This window comes from Arvicanthis niloticus, chromosome 4 (assembly GCF_011762505.2).
Source record: "Arvicanthis niloticus isolate mArvNil1 chromosome 4, mArvNil1.pat.X, whole genome shotgun sequence".
In the NCBI taxonomy this organism is placed as follows: domain Eukaryota; kingdom Metazoa; phylum Chordata; class Mammalia; order Rodentia; family Muridae; genus Arvicanthis; species Arvicanthis niloticus.
The window spans coordinates 31,079,104-31,100,432 of NC_047661.1; the positions used below are offsets into that span (position 1 = coordinate 31,079,104).

General features: G+C 35.4%; 1 long non-coding RNA gene across 10 annotated transcripts in view; it reads right to left on the minus strand.

Annotated features, from left to right (window-relative positions):
• LOC143441975 (uncharacterized) overlaps positions 1-20,113 on the minus strand; it is a 74,374-nt gene extending 54,261 nt beyond the window's left edge. For 2 of the 10 annotated variants that reach the window (XR_013109792.1, XR_013109793.1), the window contains exons 1-4: positions 19,916-20,113; positions 7,902-8,036; positions 6,340-6,548; positions 3,756-3,880 (exon numbers count right to left, since the gene is read on the minus strand). This is a non-coding gene — a long non-coding RNA (uncharacterized LOC143441975). Of the gene's footprint in view, positions 1-3,755; positions 3,881-5,065; positions 5,231-6,339; positions 6,570-7,901; positions 8,037-19,915 lie in introns of all 10 variants that reach the window. The other 8 variants (XR_013109798.1, XR_013109794.1, XR_013109791.1 and 5 more) reach the window with 6 other exon arrangements.
• Between the last annotated feature and the right edge of the window lie 1,216 nt (positions 20,114-21,329).

Genomic DNA, 21,329 nt, shown 5'->3' on the forward strand with positions numbered 1-21,329 from the left:
GCAAAATTGGTCTGAAATTCTATACTTTTTTGGGGTCCTTGTGTGTGTGGCTTATTATCACAGTAGTTGTGGCTTCATAGAATGAATTAAGCAGTGTTCCTTCTGTTTCTAATATTATCAACAAATCTTTTTTGCTTATATATACCACACAAATTAAAAAATGTATTTTTATGGCTTATTACAATCATGTAATAATTGTTAAAACTGGAGCTGAGTTTCAGTAATTAAAGAATAATTACCTTTTCTGTAAAACATAAAAACTAATGGTACTTCCCATGCAAAAGATTAAATATACAACATTTTATTATAAACGAGATAATCTTATAAAATAAAATTTAGCATGAAATTACATTTTAATCCCCAGGATTTATGCTCTACATCACTTTGAAGAGCCTATTGAATCACCTTACTAGTTTAACATAGAAATGTTTTTCATACTAGGAGCTAGCCATAAATTTTACATACCAATACGTAAAGTACCAAGTAATGTAGAGTTAATGCAAAACTCCTTATTGATGTTTTAGTAATTATTACTCTCATAAAATATGAATTTCAAAATAACTACAGACTTAACCTAATAAACAAAGGGAGAATTATAGGGCTGGGAAGCCATTTAATAGGTATCATGGCTCATCTTCCATCCACAGGTTATAAATATTTATAGTTTTTTGGTAAGTTGATGTTTCCATTTGGGATTAGCATTTCTTTCTAAAGATTTATTAAAATATAGAAAAAAATAGATTTTATTACAATTAACACAATGATATTTTTCCTATGAACACATAAAGAGGTCTTCATTACTTGAATTACAATCATTTCTAGCTTTAGAAACAAATGCTTTCTGGTTTTGTTCTGTTGACTTGAGATACATAATGCTCTCATAGATATGCTTAATAATTATTATCAAAAGTACTAAATTTTCACATTGGCTAAACCATTGATACATTCAGTTATCTTTCTATGATATATAGTGAGAACATGGAATCATATAAACATTAAATATAAATGTTACTGAATGCAAAACAATGTCATTTCATAGCATTTTAAACTAAGAGGAACACTCTTAGAAGTAAGAGATCTTTCTAGATATCAATATTTTAAAAAATATCTTTTGCAGATCAATATAGTGATGTAAAGAAAACTAATTTATTGCTTACAACATAGAACTGATACATAATGAACAGTTATAACTTTCATGGCAAAAGTCAAATTTTCATATTTAAATAAATGTTTCATAGTTTTCCTGCCATTGGTGGTTTGATTTCACATAATGATACAAAAGTAATCAGGACTACTGCTTATTGAGAATTCCTTCCCAGTTGATCTGTGCCAAGCCCTGCATAAGCACTTAGCATCATACATTTCAGCTATTGCTGCTTGGTGCCCTCATTCTTTTTTTTTTTTTGTTTGTTTGTTTGTTTGTTTGTTTTGATCACTCACTTTTATCTCTTTCTTTTCTTTTGCTTTCATTTTTTCTTGTATTAATTGGCATCTGTCATCTTTTATTCCCTCATTTTTAATGTTCTCCTTTTACAGGTCTGTTAATGTAAATATCACTTTTATTTCCTCAGATGGAGAGTTGCAATGAGAGCCATACCCAAACTATTCAAATATGAGGCATGGGCTGAGACAACACCAGTTCTATATAACTATTCCTATGGCCTAGAAGTTTTCACCTTCCATATATTCTAATCTTTTGCCAGTCTGGACCTTGAAGGCTTCATCTTCCAAACCTAAGCCTAGAATTTTTCAGTCTCTAAGACTTACTCCTGAGTAAATTCCTTCTTTCTAGATTTTTTTTTCTAACTCTCATTGGCTGGTTCCACTCAGCAGTTCTGGCTTTAACTCCTCTCCAAATTGACTGATTCAAATTGCCTTCTTCCAATAACTGGATTGTTCTCCTTGGAAAGACCGCCCTAGAACTCCACAAACTGAATTGCTCCTAACTTCACTGAACTGAGATGCTCCAAACTGAGCACAACTGAATTCTGAATTTTGAACTGAAACTGATTCAATTGAGTCTTTCTCTCTTACTGATCTTAAATAGCTTCTCTTTCCTATCTGATCTCATGAGAGTTGGGTACATACTATTTCCAACTCATTGTGTCAAGTATTTCTCTTATTTGTTACATTATCTGCCCCTCAATTAGATGTCATTGTTTAGGATTAAAGATGTGTACTAAAGGTATGTCTCGATTTCTGCCAGCTATATTAAACATGTGTACCAAGAGCATGTCTGCATTCAGGCCAAATCATATCTTTGGATGTGATTCCTTATGAGACCAAAGATCAGCCATGTTGCTGGATTAAAACTCCTTTACACAGATTCTCATTTTCCATTATAACATAAGAATTTCACCCACATGTCTTCTGAGATGAGTTGTTTCATCATTTCCTGTAAAGTTTATTTCTAACCAGCCTTACCTTCGGAAATACTGACACTTCTTACAGCATGGATATAGGTAGGTAAGATATGTGTGTGTGTGTGTGTGTGTGTGTGTGTGTAATTTTTGAAGGAAAAAAGATTATCATTTTGACAAACTTTAGTTAATTCACACAGTAGCATCTATTATGAATAATCTCATTCTCATTACATCCTTTGGCCTGTTGCTTTATTCATTCCAATAATGTATATTAAATGTTCCAAATCATGTATAGGTTTCAATAACCTTTCAAGATAATTGATTATTACTTGATTATTATGTATATTCCCCTGCAAAACATTAGTTGAACAGTGTGAACTTATTTGAGAACTGTAGAAGTTTAAAAAAAATGAGGTTATTGCTCTTTTTTGTTAAGAACCATGTATATTTCAACCAAATTTAACTTAAAAGCAATCTTTTTTTATTAGCAGAATGTGTGGGTTGAAGATAAGTATTCAGCTTTGATACTGAGTATTGTCATCTTCTGTCACCTCATCTTGCTATTTTTATTTCTCAAAATGTCACGGCAACTCTTTTATCTTCAGTATTTGCTTATAATCACCTCTTATATGATATATTTATATAAGATTAATAAAAGTAAAATGCGGATTAAAGTAAAGATTCAATCATGACCAAATGAGAAATAACAATTCTGTATCTTAGAAATAATGTATCTCTTAAATATTTTGCTTATAACCTTTATTTATCATCTATAGTCTCTATTTCTATACCTAAGTATGTATTACATCTGGCAACATTTATAATATACAATGTGTGAATCTTGTCACAAACACCATTAAAAGAGTTTTAGAAAATTCAAGCATAATAACACATGCTTATCTGAGCACTGAGAAGACAAAGATAGGCAGATCCTCGGGCTTTACTAGCCAGGCAGTCTACCCAAAGCAGAAAGCACTATGCCAGTGAAAGACATTTTCCCAATAATTGTGAAAGTCAGCATCTGATGTATCCCACGAAGATCAACCTCCATCTTCTAGGTGTAAGTGTACACACCTGCACTGGTATACATATACATAAGAAGACTCAAACACACACAAATGCACATATGCACACATCACATACACACACACACACACACACACACACAAGAAGTTGAATCACTTGGTAGAATACTCATATTTTAAGTCATGAACAAAAAAATCAAATTCAAATAATATTTTAAGCTTTCAAAAATGCATCAAGATGAACATAGGAAGCATCTCAACTCTACATGATAATATGGGTCTAGGAAATAGGATTATTGTGAAAATTTGTATGTGCAATCAAAGCTTTACTGTGCCCTCAGAAAGGAAAAATAAAAGTGATAGATACTTGTTTGAGTTTCAGTGCCTGCTTATATCCTGGGGAGCCAGAATGGTGTCCCTGTAGTGTTTTTCTCTAATTCATCTTGGAGATGACACAGGCAAAGTGGTAAGCCACAGCTTGTACACCACGCCCTAGGATGATAAAGCACAATAAAACAATTATTCCAAAGCCCATCTCTCATACATTATTAAACCTATGAAAAGAGTTTTAATTTCCTGTGCAATTACACAGTGAAATGTCACACACTGTTTGAAAAAAAGATTAATTGCTTTTGATAAAATACTGGGTGTTTTATTTGATTCTTTGGACAGCCAGTTAATGTAGAAATATCTTTGCAATCTGATGAGGCTCATATCATAAAGAATTATTGTAATTTTGCATAGAAAATATTGTTTAATTATTTTCTTTTTTTCATAAAGAAATGAGAATAAAATATTAACTCCCCTTTTGCTCTAAAGCATCTCCAACTATACTTCTCCTCAAATCAAGCTGAAGCCTCACTAAATATATGCATATACAGTTCTTTAGTATATATGTAATTTTATGTAGCTTTGAAATATGGTAATATTACAGGCAGTTTGAGCTAGGTGTTTGATAATAAATATTGTGGTTGTAGTCAGTAATGTGTAGTGATTCATATTTTTTAAACCATATTTTGGTACAAAACTTTGAAAGGTTTTAGTTTGAAATTATGCTCATTTATAAGCATGATGTTTGTCCTATGTGAATAAAATTTAAAAATTATTCTAATTAAATTTATTTTAACTTTAATTTCAAATTTTAATTTATTGGGTGTTTCCAAGATATTTAGAGAGCTCACATAAGGTTTTTATTTGTTCATTTGAGTGATCTTCATAAACAGAAACATATTTTTTAAAGTTGTAACAATGTAAAGTGAACAAATATATTAAAGACTTTCACACTGGAATATATATGATAAACAATTTTTCTGGACCTGAAATAAATTTCTGTATTCTTAATAATGGTTGCAAAGCAAGAACTATATTTAAAATTTCAATAAAATAATATGTACCATTTTTACTTAAAAATATTATCTGTAATGCCATAATTTTCCACTACAATTCAGAATTTCTGAAGAGCTAGCTACCTTTGATTCAGTTTTGACCTCTTGAATTTTAAACTTACTTTCAAGCATTTGTTTAAATTTGGCTTTTTAAAAGTTGATGGTAACCTTTAAACTTTCCAAAAGTCTCTTTAATCCTCTTTCCCCATTCTAATGTATCCAGCAACTAGTTCCTTATATTTTTTTGTTGTATCTAGTACTCCTTCTCTCTGAGTGTAATGTAGATATTTACATGAACTTTTTATCCTGTTGTATCCAAATTTCCTATTATTTTCCTAGAAAGAACTTGTTGCTATGTCTCAAAAACCTTCTCCAATCAAGTTCTTTATTTTAGTAAGTCATGACCTCAGAGGTTCTCAGGGCAAATTTGATAAAGGCACCATTTAATACACAAAATCTAATTCATCAGCAAATGGATTGGTTATATGAAAACACACATAAACACAGATATACAGCCATATGTACATACAGACACACATACATGGAGAGAGAGAGAGACAGAGACACCGAGCCCGACCCACACACACTCAAATCTATATTTCAAAACAAATGACCGATCCCCACAATGGGTGTTTTTTATATTAAAACTTCTGGCACCCCACTAATTGCCTGACCTTTGTCTTTCTGTATTACTGCCTGTAATCACTGTATCCCTCTCAGTTACTATGCAAACCACATAAGAATGCCTGGTATTTTCTGAAAATCCCAAACTTGAATTTGACTTAAAATCTCTCTTCTATCTTTTCTTTGCCTTTAGATTATCTCAGAGTTGTTCTGTGTCTGACTCATCATTGATTTTCAGTGCTCTCTTTGTGATATTAAGGAGATGTCTCAAATGTCACATCCTCAGAACATTCTTCTACTCAATACCCTTTCAAAAGAAGTGCTCTGTTCTTGTTTTGCTTCCTTTTTGCTCTTCCAATAAGTAATTGGCGTTGTTAATTTTGTCTTTATTCTTTTTAATTTCATCCTTTACACAGTTACAAAAATTGTGAAACATCTTGGCAATCCCCAGTCTTCAACATTAGCTGCTGTTTGGTTAATTATTTTTTTTTAATTTTTATTAAACATTCTATTCGTTTACATCTCAAATGATATTTCACTTCCTGGTTACCCCCTTCACCTACTCCCCATCCTATGATATCCCACTTCCCTATTATCCCTCCACACCTGCCCCCATTCTACATCTGCCCTCCCCCTCCTTTTTTGACTGTATGAAAGTGCTCCCCCACCCACCCACACTCTCCTGCCCACATTCCAGCATCGCCCTACTCTGGGGCATGAAACATCCTGGAAACAAGGGCTTCCCCTCTTGTTGCTGTTGGCTAAAGCCATCCTCTGCTATATATGTATCTGGAGCCAAATATCCCGTTAGGTACACTCCTCCGTTAGTGGTCTAGCCTCTAGGGGACCTGGGTGGTCAGGCCATCCTATTTTCTTCTACCAATAGGGTTGCAATTCCCCTCTGCTCCTCCAGTCCTTCTGCCAGCTACCCCACCAGGTTACCTGAGTTCAGCCTGATGGTTGGCTCCAAGAATCTACCTTTGCATTGGTCAGTTGCTGGACAGACCTCCCAAGGTACTGCCACACTTGGTTCCTGTCCGCAAGCACCTCTTGACCACTGCAACAATGTTGGGTTTGATTTCTGCAGTCATGATGGGGTCGTTCCCCAGTTGGCCTTTCCTTCCGTCTCTGTTTCAAATTTTGTTCCTGTTCTTCTTTGGACAGAAACATTTCTGGGTTAAAAAATTATTGGAATGTGTGGGTGGCTCTATCCCTCGGCCAGGGACAGTGCTTATCTACTGGAAGTGGTCTCTACAGGTTCTACCTCCAACATTCTCTGTGCATTGCAGCTATAGTCAATCCCACTGGGTCCTGGGAGCCTCGCGTTTCTCTGGGACCCACAAGATGGCACTCATGGCTGAAACATTAGTTCGATCCAAGAGACTGTGGTTATCCAGGTTATAGGATCAAGAGGGTAACCAACTACTATTACTGTTAAGATGTTATTACTGTGAAAATACAAAATATTGTTATACAGTGAGCATTTATAAATGGTTCATGGGTTTGACTCTTATGCATATTTGTGATCATTATCGGTGCAATTAAGAAAATGTAATATTCAGCTTGGCGTATTAAGGCATAGCTAAACCTCAAACCCCATACACATCCATGTACACAAATTAAGTTAGCTTGAGTCATAGCCATGATCCTTAAAATAAAATAATAATGGTTCAATTTAATATATGTATATATAAAGAAAATACATGAAAATAGTATACTTCATAAATTCCCCCTATTCTATTACATTGAGATATCTGTGAACTGATAGCCTTATTTGTGCACTGAGTGTTTGCATATTGAGATGAACATACATAGTGCATGTATTTATAAATATTCTATGCAATTCAGAATATATATTTTAGCCCTTGCTTTTTCCATAAATAACAGCATAAAACACTGTATTCTGTGAGCAAAATGGTTGAACAGGAAATCAATACACAAATTCGCAACTGCTGCTCTTCTGTATAAGGAAGAAACCTGCAGTTTATTGAGAGATTATGCTACATACCTTTCCAGATAAGGATAGCATTAACGAACATAAAGCAAACATTATATTCCTAGAAGTCAGGACTGTCAAATTAGTTTAGGGCTTCATGCAAATTTGGAATTATTGACAAAGAATAAAGAGGCTGTTGCTTAAATCCTGGTCTTAAAATTATAAGCCCTTGGAAATCAATGTTTGATTTTTAAAACTAGAAATAACAACGTCTTCCTATTTATTCAGAGACGCTGTAAGCACATAAAATGTTTTAACACATCTACAAAGACTAAAAGTGCAAAAAAAAAAAAAACCCAAAACAACAATAACAACAACAACAACAACAACAACAACAACAAAACCCAAACCCACTCATTTTAATATTATCAGGTATAAAAGAAAAAGGACATTCACACAATTTTAAATTTATAAACTGGGTACTTTTTTCCCCAAAAATTTCATTCCTGAGAATCACTAAGTAGAGTAGGATATAATTGCAGATTTTAAGTTGGCAAGCTAGTCTCACCTGCCAGTTTCCCAAAGTAGTAGGTCTCTTGAATGGATGTTGCTATAACAACGGGATAACTTGCAGAACATTGATTTATTCATGTGTTTGTTGATCACTGATACTTTTTCTCATCGGTTCCTTAATCTAATTTCCCTAATAAAAAGAAACAAAACTTAGCAGTGTAGACAGGCAAGGAAGACCTCAGAGAATGCTACAGCCATGTTTGCAGTAATGAGTCAGAGCTCCAGTAATAAAAGCTACTGATTCTATTTAGAAATGGTAGATGGAAAGAGGGGTAAATAGCAGATTTCTTGTTGCCTGTAGAATATCAATCTCAGGTATGTATGTGACTCATGAATTTGGGGCTCTTTTCTACTTTGAAAGTGAGGAGTGGTTTGACATGCCAATACTTAAGGTCCATAGATGGACATAGATGGTAATGGTGACTGGGGGCAGGAGGAGGAGGCTCATTTCAGAATAAAGACTTTGTGATCACATACAGACAATAAACAGATTATAAAAATTTACATTTTTTTAAATCATGGTGTGGAATTATGTTAGGTCTATTGAACAGATTTTTTTCATTTATGTTGTTAATAACTACATTATATATTATTACACAGCAGTATAGCTGAGGACACAATTTTAGGATAAAAGGTAATGAAATGATATTGCTGGAGAGATTATTCTGTGTATAAGAGTGTATAGAATAAGAGTGTATAGTGTAGGACTTTAGCTGACATACTCCACAAAGGGGAGATAGAACCTGTACAGACTACCTCCAGTAGATAGGCACAGCCCCTTGTAGAGAAATGGGGTCACCAACCCATTTCAACATTTTTAATCTACAAATATTCCTGCCCAAAGGAAAGACAAGGACAAAAAAGGAACAGAGACTGAAGAAAAGGCCATCCAGAGATGCTTCTCCTAGGGATCCATCCCATCTACAGACACCAAAACCTCACATTATTATTACTGATGACAAGAAGCTCTAGCTGACAGGAGCCTGGTATAGGTGTTCTCTGAGAGTTTCTACCAGCATCTGACAAACACAAATGCAGATACCCACAGCCAACCATCAAACTAAGCTTGAGGACTCCAATTGAAGAGCTAGGGAAGGACTGAAGGAGCTGAAGGGAACTGCAACCCCATAGGAAGAACAATATCAAATAACCTGACCACCCAGAACTCCCAGAGTATAAATCACCAACCAGAGAGTATACATGAAAGTCTCCAGTGCTCCAGAAACATGTAGCAGAGAATTGCCTTATTTGACATCAATGAGAGGGGAGGCCCTTGGTCCTGTGGTGATTTGGTGCCACAGCACAGGAGGATGCTAGAGCTGTGAGGCAGCAGTTGGTGGATGGGTGGAGGACCACCCTCATAGAGGGAGGAGAGAGGCAATGGGATGGGGGATTGTGAAGGAGTAACTGGTAAGGGAGATATCATTTGAAATGCAAACAAATAAAATAATTAATAATATTTAAAAGATTGTATAGTACTATTTAGAGGACTTATCTTCATTTGCTGTGACACATACATGAAGCTCACAATCATCTGTAACTTCATTTCTAAGGAGAGCCAATGCTCCTGGATTCTTTTATGCATTCAACAAAAGTGTGTTTATACACATAATTGAAAATTTAAAAATTTGGCTATAACAAATAAAGCCGATATGAACACAGTGGAACATGTGTCCCTGTAGCATGGTGGGGTATCTTTTGGGTATATTCCCGAGTGTTAGCTGGGTCTTCATGTAGATCTATTTCCAGAAATCTCCAGATTTCCAGAGTGGTTGTACCCATTTGCAATACCGCCAGCAATGGAGGAGTGTTCCTCTTTCTCAACATCCTTGCCAACATGTGTTATCACCTAAGGTTTTGATAACAACCACTCTGGTGTAAGGTGGAATCTCAGGGTAGTTTTAATTTGCAATTCTTGATTACAAAGGACTTTGAACATTTCTTTAGGTGCTTCTCAATCATTCAAGATTCATTTATTGTGAAGTCTCAGTTTGGTTCTAAACTGGTTTTTTTTTTTTTTTTTTTTTTTTTTTTTTTTTAGATTGGGTTGTTTGTTTTTTTGGTGGTTAGCTTCTTGAGTTCTTTATATTGTTTGGATTATAGCCTTCTATTGGATGTGGGGTTAGTGAAAATTTTTTTTTTCCCAATTTGATGTCTGCTGATTTGTCTTATTGACTATGTCCTTTGCCTTACAGAGCTTTTCCAGTTTCATGAGGTCACATTTATCAATTCTTGATTTTAGAGGCAGAGTCATTGGAGTTCTTTTTAGAAAATTTCCCCCTTGTGCCAATGAGTTCAAGGCTCTTTCCCAATTATTCTTCTATTAGATTCAGTATATCTTGTTTTAGGTTGACATCCTTGGTCCATGTGGAATTGAGCTTTGTGCAAGGTGACAAATATTCAATTTTTATTTTTTTATATATACACAATCAGACCAGCACCATTTATTGAAGATGCTTTTTTTTCATTTTACAGTTCTGTCTTCTTTGTCAAATATCAATTGTCTATAAGTATGTGGTTTTATTTCTGGGTCTTCAATTCTATTTCACTGATCAATGTGTTTGTCTCTGTATCAATTTGTGATAGCCAGAACCTGGTCCCAAGACAGAAGAATGGATACAGAAAATATGGTTCATTTATACAATGGAATACTACTCAGCTATTAAAAATGAACACATCCTGAGTTTTGCATGAAATTAGAAAATATTATCCTAAGTGAGGTAACACAATCCTAAAAGAATATGCATGGAATATACTCACTCATAAATAGATATTAGTGAAAAAAGAAAGTACAGAACAACCAAGATAAAGTCTACAGAACTCAAAAAGTTCAACAAACTGAAGGGCCCAAGTGAGGATGCCTCAGTCCCACTTGGGATGGAGAAGAAAGCAATCACAAGTGGGGAGGAAGGGAGGGACCAAGGAGGAAAAGTGAATGGGAAGGAGGGTGAGGGGAGAGAGGGGAACCTGATTTGGCATTGGGTGACAGAAAAGGACTAAAGCACTGAGGGCCTGCAGAAAAAATGAAAACAGGCAACCTAGGGAGGTAGGAGGTTGGGGGACCTTCCAGAATGTACCAGAGACCTGGGAGATAGGAGACTCTCAGGATTCAAAGAGAGGGACCTTAGATGAAATGCCAGACAGTAAGGAGAGGGAACTTATAGAGCCCACCTCCAGCAGGAAGACAGGGCATCAAATGAGAGAGGGGCTTGCCATCCAACAGTCAAAACTCTGACCCATAACTGTTCCTGTCTGAAAAAACTGCAGGGATGGAAATGGAGAGTATCCTGGGAAGAAGGTCCAGTGACAGGCCCAAAGTTAGATCCAGCTCAAAGGAATGTCTCAAGGCCTGACACTATTACTGAGACTATGGAGCCCTCCTCAAAATAAACCTATCATGACCCTACTCCCGAAGACCCAACAAGCAGTTGACAGAGTCAGATGCAGATATTAGCACCCAACCTATTGACAAAATCTGCTGATTCCTGTGGTTGAACTAGGGAAAGGCTGGAAGATGGGAAGGATGAAGAAGACCATGTAGGAGGACCAGCAGTCTCCTATAACCTGGACCTCAGAGAGATCTTTAAACACTGGATTACCAACCAGTCAGCATACACCAGCAGATATGTGGCCCCACAATACATATACAGCAGAAAACTGCTGGGTCTGGGTTCAGTCAGAGAAGATACACCTAACCCCCAAGAGACTGAGAACCCCAGGGAGTTTAGAGATCTGGTTGGGTGAGTTATGGAAGGTAAGGACATTCTTTGGAGACAAGGGGGTGGGGAGGAGGTAAGGTGTGTGGAAGAGTTGGAGAGTGGACTGAGTGGGGAGGATATGGATTGTAAGATAAATCAATAAATAAAAGTAAAAAATGAAAATATAAAATTTTAAATAAAAACTCAAAGTTAAGTGAATCACTTTAATGTGTAATATAAGCAGTATTACAAAGATTTCTAAGCAATTGTTGGTAACATAGATCCCCATCTGGGATGCCTGCTTAATTTGAAAATGGGAGTTATGTAGTTAAGTATACTCATTAGGACATATTGCATCTTCAAATAAATAGGCTATTTATATTTTTACTACATGCATTCAAATCAAGGTTCAATATGATAGGTGTTTTTAACACATTGTTTTACTAACTACATACACAAATAGCTCTAGTGTCCCTCCATTAAACATGCAGATATTTGTAATCACTACTTCCAAATCTAAAATCAATAATGCTTTTAGATTCTAAAAGCTTCACTATGGACATGCCATCATGATGTTATAATGCTCATATCTGACATATTCTGTTGAGTCACAGGTAAAGAATGGGAAGTTTAAAATATTATACTAAAATAACCTGTATGTGAAACAAATTCCTTTCATATCTTGACTTAAGTAATGACCAAAAGATATCTCATTATAAATTTTCCCCTATTTAAAATCTGTAGCCTCTGAAGTTTGAAAAATGATTTTTGTTACAAGCTTTTGTATAAAAGATATTTAGTAAGTATCATATAAAGTAATTTTAAGTTTAGTCTCTTCTACAATGACATTTGATTTTTAATTTAGAATGAATTTGAAGGAAGTTTCACAGTGTTGTACTTCAATTGTCTGTATAAAAGTAGAAATTTTCAGTACTATAAGCTTTTTTTTTTGTATGAAAACACTAAGACCCTTCTTGCTTTGAGATTTGTGTGTATCATTTAATTCTTTAGGTGTTTATACCACAGATCTACGAAAATCTCTTAAACAAGACACATTGAGTTACTCTTTTGAAAAACTCTGGAGAAGTAGAGACAGAGGATTCCAAGACCTCATAGGCTAAATAGCTTAGCCGACCTAGCTGGCTTGCACTTCAGTGAGGAAGAATTACAGAATTAGGCACTCAATGTGTCCACTTTGGTCTGTGTATTTGCATCATGGGCTGGTCTACACATACATCCATTTTCTGTATATCACTATCTCTCCCCAGAAACACAGGCAAACATATTTAGGCTTGCTTTACACTCTTACATATGCATACCACACACAGGCACACACATAGATACATACACACAGATACACACACACAGATACACATACACACACACACACACAAGCACACACACAGATACACATACACACACACACAAGCACACACACAGGTGTACACACACACAAACACTTCCCTCTTCTAGAACAAAATTTAAAGGCATATTACTACACCCTTTCTTAGAAACTCTCATTTACTTCTCTCTCCCTCCCTTTCTGGGAGGTCCGAGGTTCTGCAAGTTCTGCCAGTTCTGCAAGTTGCTGGTGTTTGAAATATCCAATCATGTGTAGCCGGGCGAAAGTGCAACCAATCATATGTAACCGTGCCAAATTTTCCCGCTCTCCCCAACCCCTACCCATAAATATCCCAAGTTTCCTGGGGTTCAGGTCGGAACCTCTATATCCTGAGTGAGATATGTTCCGGCCCGAGGGCCCTCGTCATTAAACCTCCTCTGCAATTGCAAAAAAAAAAAAAAAAAAAAAAAAAAAAAAAGAAAGAAAGAAAGAAAGAAAGAGAAAAAGAAACTCTCACCAATGGAGGTTTCCCCATACAGGGGACAAGATAGCCCAGTCTCCCAGTCTCCCTGGAGACTTTTCTACAACAAGAAGGTATTGATACATATTTAACTCCACAAGCTGTCACACTGTGAGTCAGTAGGAAGGGGACATCTGCAAAGGTCTCATTAGGAGATTCCCAGCAGTGTTATGGCACTGGCAAGTACACTATAAATCCTAGTGTCAAGGACAGGCTTGAAAAATTATTTTGGATTCCAACACCTAATTTTAAGAGGTAGATCTACTTTTCTATTTTTGTTAAGGAAATGTCTGGCTCATTATTTCATGGGTACATTGCATATTTTCTCCACTGAAGATTCTCATATGGGTGAATGACCAGTGTTGTCCCCTTCAGAGACTAAAATTATCTAAAGATACTTGAAAATAACACATATTAAAATAAAAATATATACTAAAATGTATTTGGAAATGATTTATTAATTCTTTAAAATTTTTTTACAATATCTTTTGATTGTATCTGTCCTTTCTTTCCCAAACTCCTCCTATGTCCATCAGCACTGTTCTACCCACCTATCTTCATAACGGTTTTTCTTTTTTGACCAATTAGATCCAATTTGTATTGTTCAAGTATTCTTGGGCATAGGGCCATCCCCTGGAGTTTTGTATGCTTACCAGAGGTCACATCCTTAAAGCAACCTGGCTTTCCATCTTTCAACAACTATCTGTTTCCTATAAGTCCTCAGCCTATCAGTCCTTCATGCCCACAGTCCATTTCCATGTTGGAATTTTTTTTTTCTGTCTTGAGGTTGTATAAGTCTTGTGTGTGCTCTTCTCTCCTGATTACTGATGTTGCTAGTAGAGCTTTGAAAATCTAGAGCATTTCTCAATTTCTTTCACTTGAACATAGTTTTTGGAGGATAATGTATGCTACATGCAAAAGATAGCATTAAGGGTGAGCTGGGGATTGAAACTTCTGTCCTGAATTCTTGACTACGATTTCAATTCCAACTCAATTCAAATTTGATTCCAACTCATTTCAAATCCTACTTAATCAATTCAATTACAACTGTAAAATTACAAGGTTGGACTTGAGGAGAGGTGAGGCAATTTCTAATACTAGTGCCATCTATAAATCTTCCTAATTCAATGAATACTTCTCAGAAAATTAATTTCCCTAAGAGAGGAAGAAAAGAGCATGACAGAACTCACAGCAAAATAGGTAACATAGCTTATGCAATAAAAACAGATTCTGTCCCTCCAAGACACTTCTTAATCAAACTCTATAACCTCACTCTTCTCTAGGCTCCCTGCCCTAACGAAGAGACAATTCTCCTGTACTCAAGACAATGTCTTCATATTCCTTTCTCAAGTAGCCAGTCTGAAAGACATCATTTTTATTGTCAAATAGCAAAGTTAATTTTATTAAATATCATTCAATCTAAATGGCATGGCTGAAATTTTTTAATAAGAACCTGATGTAATATATTAAGAATAAGATTTTATATAATGGAATGTGTGTTCTCTGGGAGAATATCAGATAACTTTAATTCTTAAACTATTAAAACCTGGATACATTTTTGTCCCTCTATGACTGAAAGGATGTTGCCATAAAATGAGATTGAAACTACATGCTTGGAAACTCAGATTTAACAAGGAGTGCTAAAATTCAACCTTGCATTAGTCATTATAATTTTTTGACACTGTCTTAATGTGTGAAGGGAGAATTGAACTCTGGAGCTAGAAAGGGCATCGTTAAAAGACAAGATTGCCTTTCTGTATGACAGATATTAATATTAGATCATTTGCTTGGCTGGGAGCAGAGCTTGTGAGGTGTATGTAGGCTGCACAAATTGGACTGAGATTTAAACCCATTCTTGCTGAATTTCTTCTTTCTTCCTCTGTACCTTACCACCCAGTTAAAGAAATACGACTGGATGTTAATTGGGTTTGGTTCTGTATTCCACATTTGTTACAGGGAAGATATTCCACTGAGATGTTTGAATCAACTACATATATTCTGCCCTACCAATGTTGAAGAAGATTAAAGACAACAATGCTTTGTATTGTTCTTATTCAGAAAAATCTATATTATGGTAAAGTAAAGAATAAAATTTTTTGCATTATCTTCATTCAAGAGTATAAGAAATAATTTTATTATACTGTATATTGTTTTCATTATCATATGTAAACATTTCAATTTAGACTTAAGACAGAGCTAGATTAGGATATTTACAAAGTTTCTTTTTGATGGATAGTTCACATTAAAAAAAAAATCTCAGAGCTAAAATGCAAGGAGAGATTACAAGCAACTGATAATTTGGCACTCCAGATGTTACTGTGTTGCTAGGGGAGAAACATGTCTATAATCCAGGGTTACTAGTACACCTGCAGCCAACTTCTGTCTACTACTTATATGTTTAGGAAGAGGACACAGGTTCTCTTAATGCTACACAGGGCAGATTCAAGCACTATCTTCTTCAGTAGTTAGTTTAAATGAGTTTATATTTCTAGGGCAGGCTATAGTTAATATTTTTTAATAAAATTAACTGTTACTTGTTACCTCTACACAGAGGATGATCGCTGATTTGTATACATTTCTTGGACTTTGGAAGCCTTTGTGTTTTTGACTTTCATTTGAAGTGGCTTTGCCTTTCTCAAAGCAGAATGCCAGATGTAAAAATATTCTTGTTATTATAGTTGGTACTTTTTTTGAGCCCTATGATTTATGTCTATCTTAACAATAAAAGGACTGCCTCTTTTGTATTTCGGTGTGTTTTTACAAGAACATTGCACAGTGAGTAGACTCTGAAGATAAAAAAAAAATGAGGGCAGACATACTCTCAGTGTTAAAGACCTTCAACCTTGCTTACTGTTCCAACTTCTTATGAGATTACATTGTTTAACAGAATTTGGTGCACTTCACTCATTACTGTTTGTGATAGAAAATTCATGAAATGTATCTTATAAACATTTTCTAGCATTGTAACTCAATTATTGCCTTCCAGTTCAGTGACTAAAATGACTCAAAATACTTCAGCCAATTTCTTGGGCGAAAATATTTGCAGCAAAAATTGGACAAGATGTGTGTGAAACAGGAGACATTTAAAACCATGGATCTTTGAAGTCTAATGCAAAAATAACAGCTTATAAATGGCACTGACCCAGTTATATATTTAAAAGTAATGCAAAGCAGTAGCAAAGAATGAACCACTGCTTTATTTTTATCTCTATTCACACTATTATGGAGAATATTTGTCATTGATTTTTTTTTTTTTGCAACCATACCCCAGAATCACTTATAGCCTAGAATAGTTAATATACTAGATTCAGATGATAATTTAAAGTTTATATGATTGTAATTCATAAAAACTAACCATTTAGAGTTTGAGGAATTTTGACTTTTAATGTTATATAGTGAGCTCAGTGTATATTTCATTCATAGAAGGAAGGTCTAGATATAAGGACTAAGTAAACCTTTTAGAATCTAGATTCTTTAAATAACTAAATTTTGCACAGTTGAAATGTTTAACTTACTTGCAGATGGGAAAAAAATCTCCTTTGGCTCTGTAGGATGTAGCATGGTACTTGTATTTCATGGCTAATATCAACTTATAAGTGAGTATATTCCATGTGTGTCCTTTGGGACTTGGTTACCTCACTCAAGATGATATTCTAAAGTTCCATTCATTTGCCTACAAAATTCATGATATCATTTAATAGCTGTTATGATTTTAATATCTGAATGGCTTTACCACATTTTATCCATTCTTTAGTTGAGGGGCATGTAGATTGTTTCCAGTTTCTGGCTATTACAAATAAAGCTACTATTAACCCAGTTTAGTAAGTGTCTTTGTGGAATGTTTGTGAGGGGGTTTCAGGATCAGGTGTTGGGAAGAACAGTAGAGCTGGCTAGACTGCAGTGAAAATGAATGAAAATCTGCAACTGACAGGGGTAATGAGGTGGAGGGCATCTCCAGCAGGAGACAGAGACCTGGGATAAGGGAGAATCACAAGAAACAATGGTAGTGGCCATAGCAGTGACTCACAAAATTGTAAATATGGAACCTGAAGACGCCATCTCCTGCATCCAGACAGGAACCCCAGTGGAGGGATAAAGACACAAACTCACCTACAAAACTTTCAATCCAAATTTTATCCTGTCTAAAAGAAATGTAGGTTTGGGGAAGGGAGCAGAGACTGAGGGAATAGCCAACCAATAACTAGCCCAACTTGAGTCCTATCCCATAAACAACTACCAATCCCTAACACTGTCAATAATACTCTGTTATGCTTGCAGACAGAAGCACATTATTCTCTGAGAGGTTCCACACAGCACATGACTCAGACAGATACAGACACCCAAAGCCAATGATGGATGGAGCTTGGGGACACTTAGAGAGGATTAGGAGAAAGGCTTTAGGCCCCTAAGAGGATAAGAACTCCCCAGGAAGAACAACAGAGCCAATTAACCTAGACCCTTGGTACTCTTAGAATCTGGACCACCAACCAAAGTATGTACAGGAACTAGACTTACACTTTCCTACACATATATAGCAGATGTGCAGCTTGCAATTCATATGAGCCCTGAACAACTGGAGCAGGGGCTATCCCAACAGCTTTGCATGTATGTGAGATGTGTTCTTCTAGCTGGGCTGCTTCATCTGGCATAAATGGGAGAGGAAGTGCCTAGCCTCACAAAGAATTGAAATGCCAAAGTGCAGGAATACCCAGGGGGCCCTGTCTGCTCAGAAGAGAAGGGACACAGGGATTGTGGAAAGGATTGGAGGGGGGGGGGGCGAGTGACCTGGAGGAAGGCAGTGAGCAGGATCTAAAGTGAGTAAGTAAAAATAAAAAATTAAAGTGGGGGGGGAGTAACTTGTAAACAGGATGGACAGTTTAAGGTCATGCACCAATGACTGGCTGCAGATGATAGACAGCAGACACTAAGAACTCAGAGAGGCTGGGACAAGGCATGAGACTACCATGTTTACATGCCATAAGCCACGAGAGTTTCCTCTGGACTTCACTGCAGTCTTGAAATGCTGGCAGTGATACTCCATTAATGCAATTCTAATTGTTTCTCATTGCAAAGTTCACGTAGAGTAAATTCAAGTTTTTAATTATCATTTAAAAAAACATAATTAAATGTCCATAATCTCCAGGCTAAATTAATCATTTCTGTAGTTAAAAAAGAATGAATTTTACACTTTGATGGATTAATTAACCTGCCCAAAGTTGCACAGGTGGTACATGGAGCAACTGAGATTTTAAAAAGCAGGCAATAGAGATTACATAATGTAAGATCTAGAAAGATTTCCAGAGCCTTGTAGTGTGAGAGGTTCTGGAACAGTTCTACAATAGACAATGGATCATTTGGTAACTATTCTGGAACTTGGTATACTCTAGAAACTATGAGATTCCTTCAATTCAGTGATGTATGTTTCCTTATTAAGAAATGACTGGTTAAATCATGAAAATAGTTTCCCTTGGCATTTTTGGACAATTTAGAATGTGAAGAAGGTTTTATTCCTTGTTTGTTACTGCTATGGTATGATCATTATAGTTTTTTAACAACTGTGGAAAATACATAATTAATTATTAACTTAACTTTGCTTGTACATATAATTCAATAGAGTGACAATCCACAGCTCCTGGGGGTAGATCTGCTCAAATCAAAATTTTCCCAATAGCAATTGTAACCTATTGGTAGTGATTTTTCTCAAAATCACTTATAATGGCTATTCACTAGACTCTAGGTTTCAAATTCTAGTTCATAAACATGAACTTATCTAAATGATATATATTTATTATAACATATGTATGTGTATATGTTACCAATATCAATCTCAGAACAAATGCCTGTCTGATACTGGTGATTTTATGACTCCAGGAAATGCTTTCCTTTTCTTTCTTCTTCTTCTTTTGTTCTTATACCATTGAGCTGTTTTAATATATGAGCTTTCATTATCACACTTAAATCCTAACTCAATCTCACTTTGGGTATAAAGCTAGGTTTTTCCTTACAGAAAATCAAGCAAAGCAAAACAAAACATGGTCATTGGAATTGGTCAACAGGTCAAGGTACTTCTCGGCAAGTTTGAAGACCTGAGTTTGATCCTTGTCCCCAAATGGTGAAAAGAGACAGCCAACTCTTCAAAGTTTTCTTGTGACCTCTATCTGTACATTTATGACAAGTGCATGCACGCACACACACACACACACACACACACGCACGCAGAAATCATCTTTAAGTTAAAACCAACAGCAACAGAAAATCATTAAAAGTTATGGAATAGCTTTTTTTGTTATATTCTTTAGAAATACAGTTTAAATTCTGTATTCAGTACTGTGTAGTTAGACTCTGTGATATCAGCATACACATCACATTTAAATATCTGCTAATTAGCTAGTTACCAGTGTCATTTAACATTGGCCCCAAGTGTAACATTGCCCATATCTCTGCTTTACCTGATATTTCACTGTGGGGTGCATATTCTGTCCTCTCTGACTGCTTTTGTTGTTGCTTCTGGTCTTCAGACTGAAGAATGAGAGGACCAGTGGATCCGTTTCCACTAGTGTCTGTTCAAATAGAAAACTACAGTCCAGATTTCTTTTTGTACTTTTCTAATGATTTTCTGCCTCAGTCATATTAAATCAATTTTGATCCCTGGACATAGTGGAAATCAGAAAGGCAAACTAGTAACAGATTGCAACATGGTCCTTACGTAAATGTCTCATCTAGTTAGTTATATAAACAGCTCTTTTAGCTCCATACAGGCTAAATGACAGATCCTTGGTCCTTTACAAATGATACTGGGGAAGAAGATATGATTTGTTGAGCCAAGTAGATATATCGCTAATTAATGTTTTATACTATCTAGCCTTTTATTTATCACTGTTTTTCAAAATGATAAACACTTGTTTGATTGGCTGTGGTTTTGAAAACTATTGTCAAAATACTCACCACATTGTGCCTCTCACTTACGTTGTTTTCAGTGTCAGAAAATTAACTTTGCACAGTTCAATTGATATTGTCCTTTACTCCTAAGGAATAAGGTCCAAGATCCCAGGTTCTTAGAATCTCAGATATCTCTTAATCCTACAAATACTATATTTAATTTTTTATTCATGTGTGCTTTCTATATATCTTATTTTATAAATTAGATATAGAAGAATATTGGAATTATACTAATATAGAAGAGATGCAATTATGTACTGCAAGAAAACTGTCAGTATCTCTATTTCTCTAGATATATTTAAATTAAAATGGTTACTGAAATACCAGATGTGTAACTCAGAGTAGCCAATGAAGCAATCAGATTCTTTATTAAGTGAGAAAGAAAGGTCTAGTATACATAGGGTGAATGATCAGTCTTGTTTCTCTTGGGAGAAATCAAGACAGCCTGAGATGCCATTATACTAGTTAAAACAATGCACAATTTAAAACTTGCAAATTGCTTTTCTGTTAGTTTTTCCTATTTTGATAATTCAATCAGCATGAGTACATAACCCATGAATGAAAATGTTGAACAATGTAAGTGTGTGTGTGTATGTGTGTGTGTGTGTATGTGTGTGTGTGTGTGTGTGTGTGTGTGTGTGTGTGTGTAAGAGAGACAGAGACAGAGAAACAGAGATTATGTGTGTGTGTGTGTGTATGTGTGTGTGTGTGTGTATGTAGAAGTCTATTACCTTAGTAAGTGAAGTTCTCAGATCGTATACCTGAAAATTCTTGTAAAATAAAGAAGAAACATTGATAAACAATGTTCAATTTTCTTGATAAAAATGAATAATAAATATAAACCTACATTTAAAAGAAAACTGCATTCACCAAATATATTTCTGAGAACAGCTATTTAGTTTACCAAATATCTGGTCTGCATTA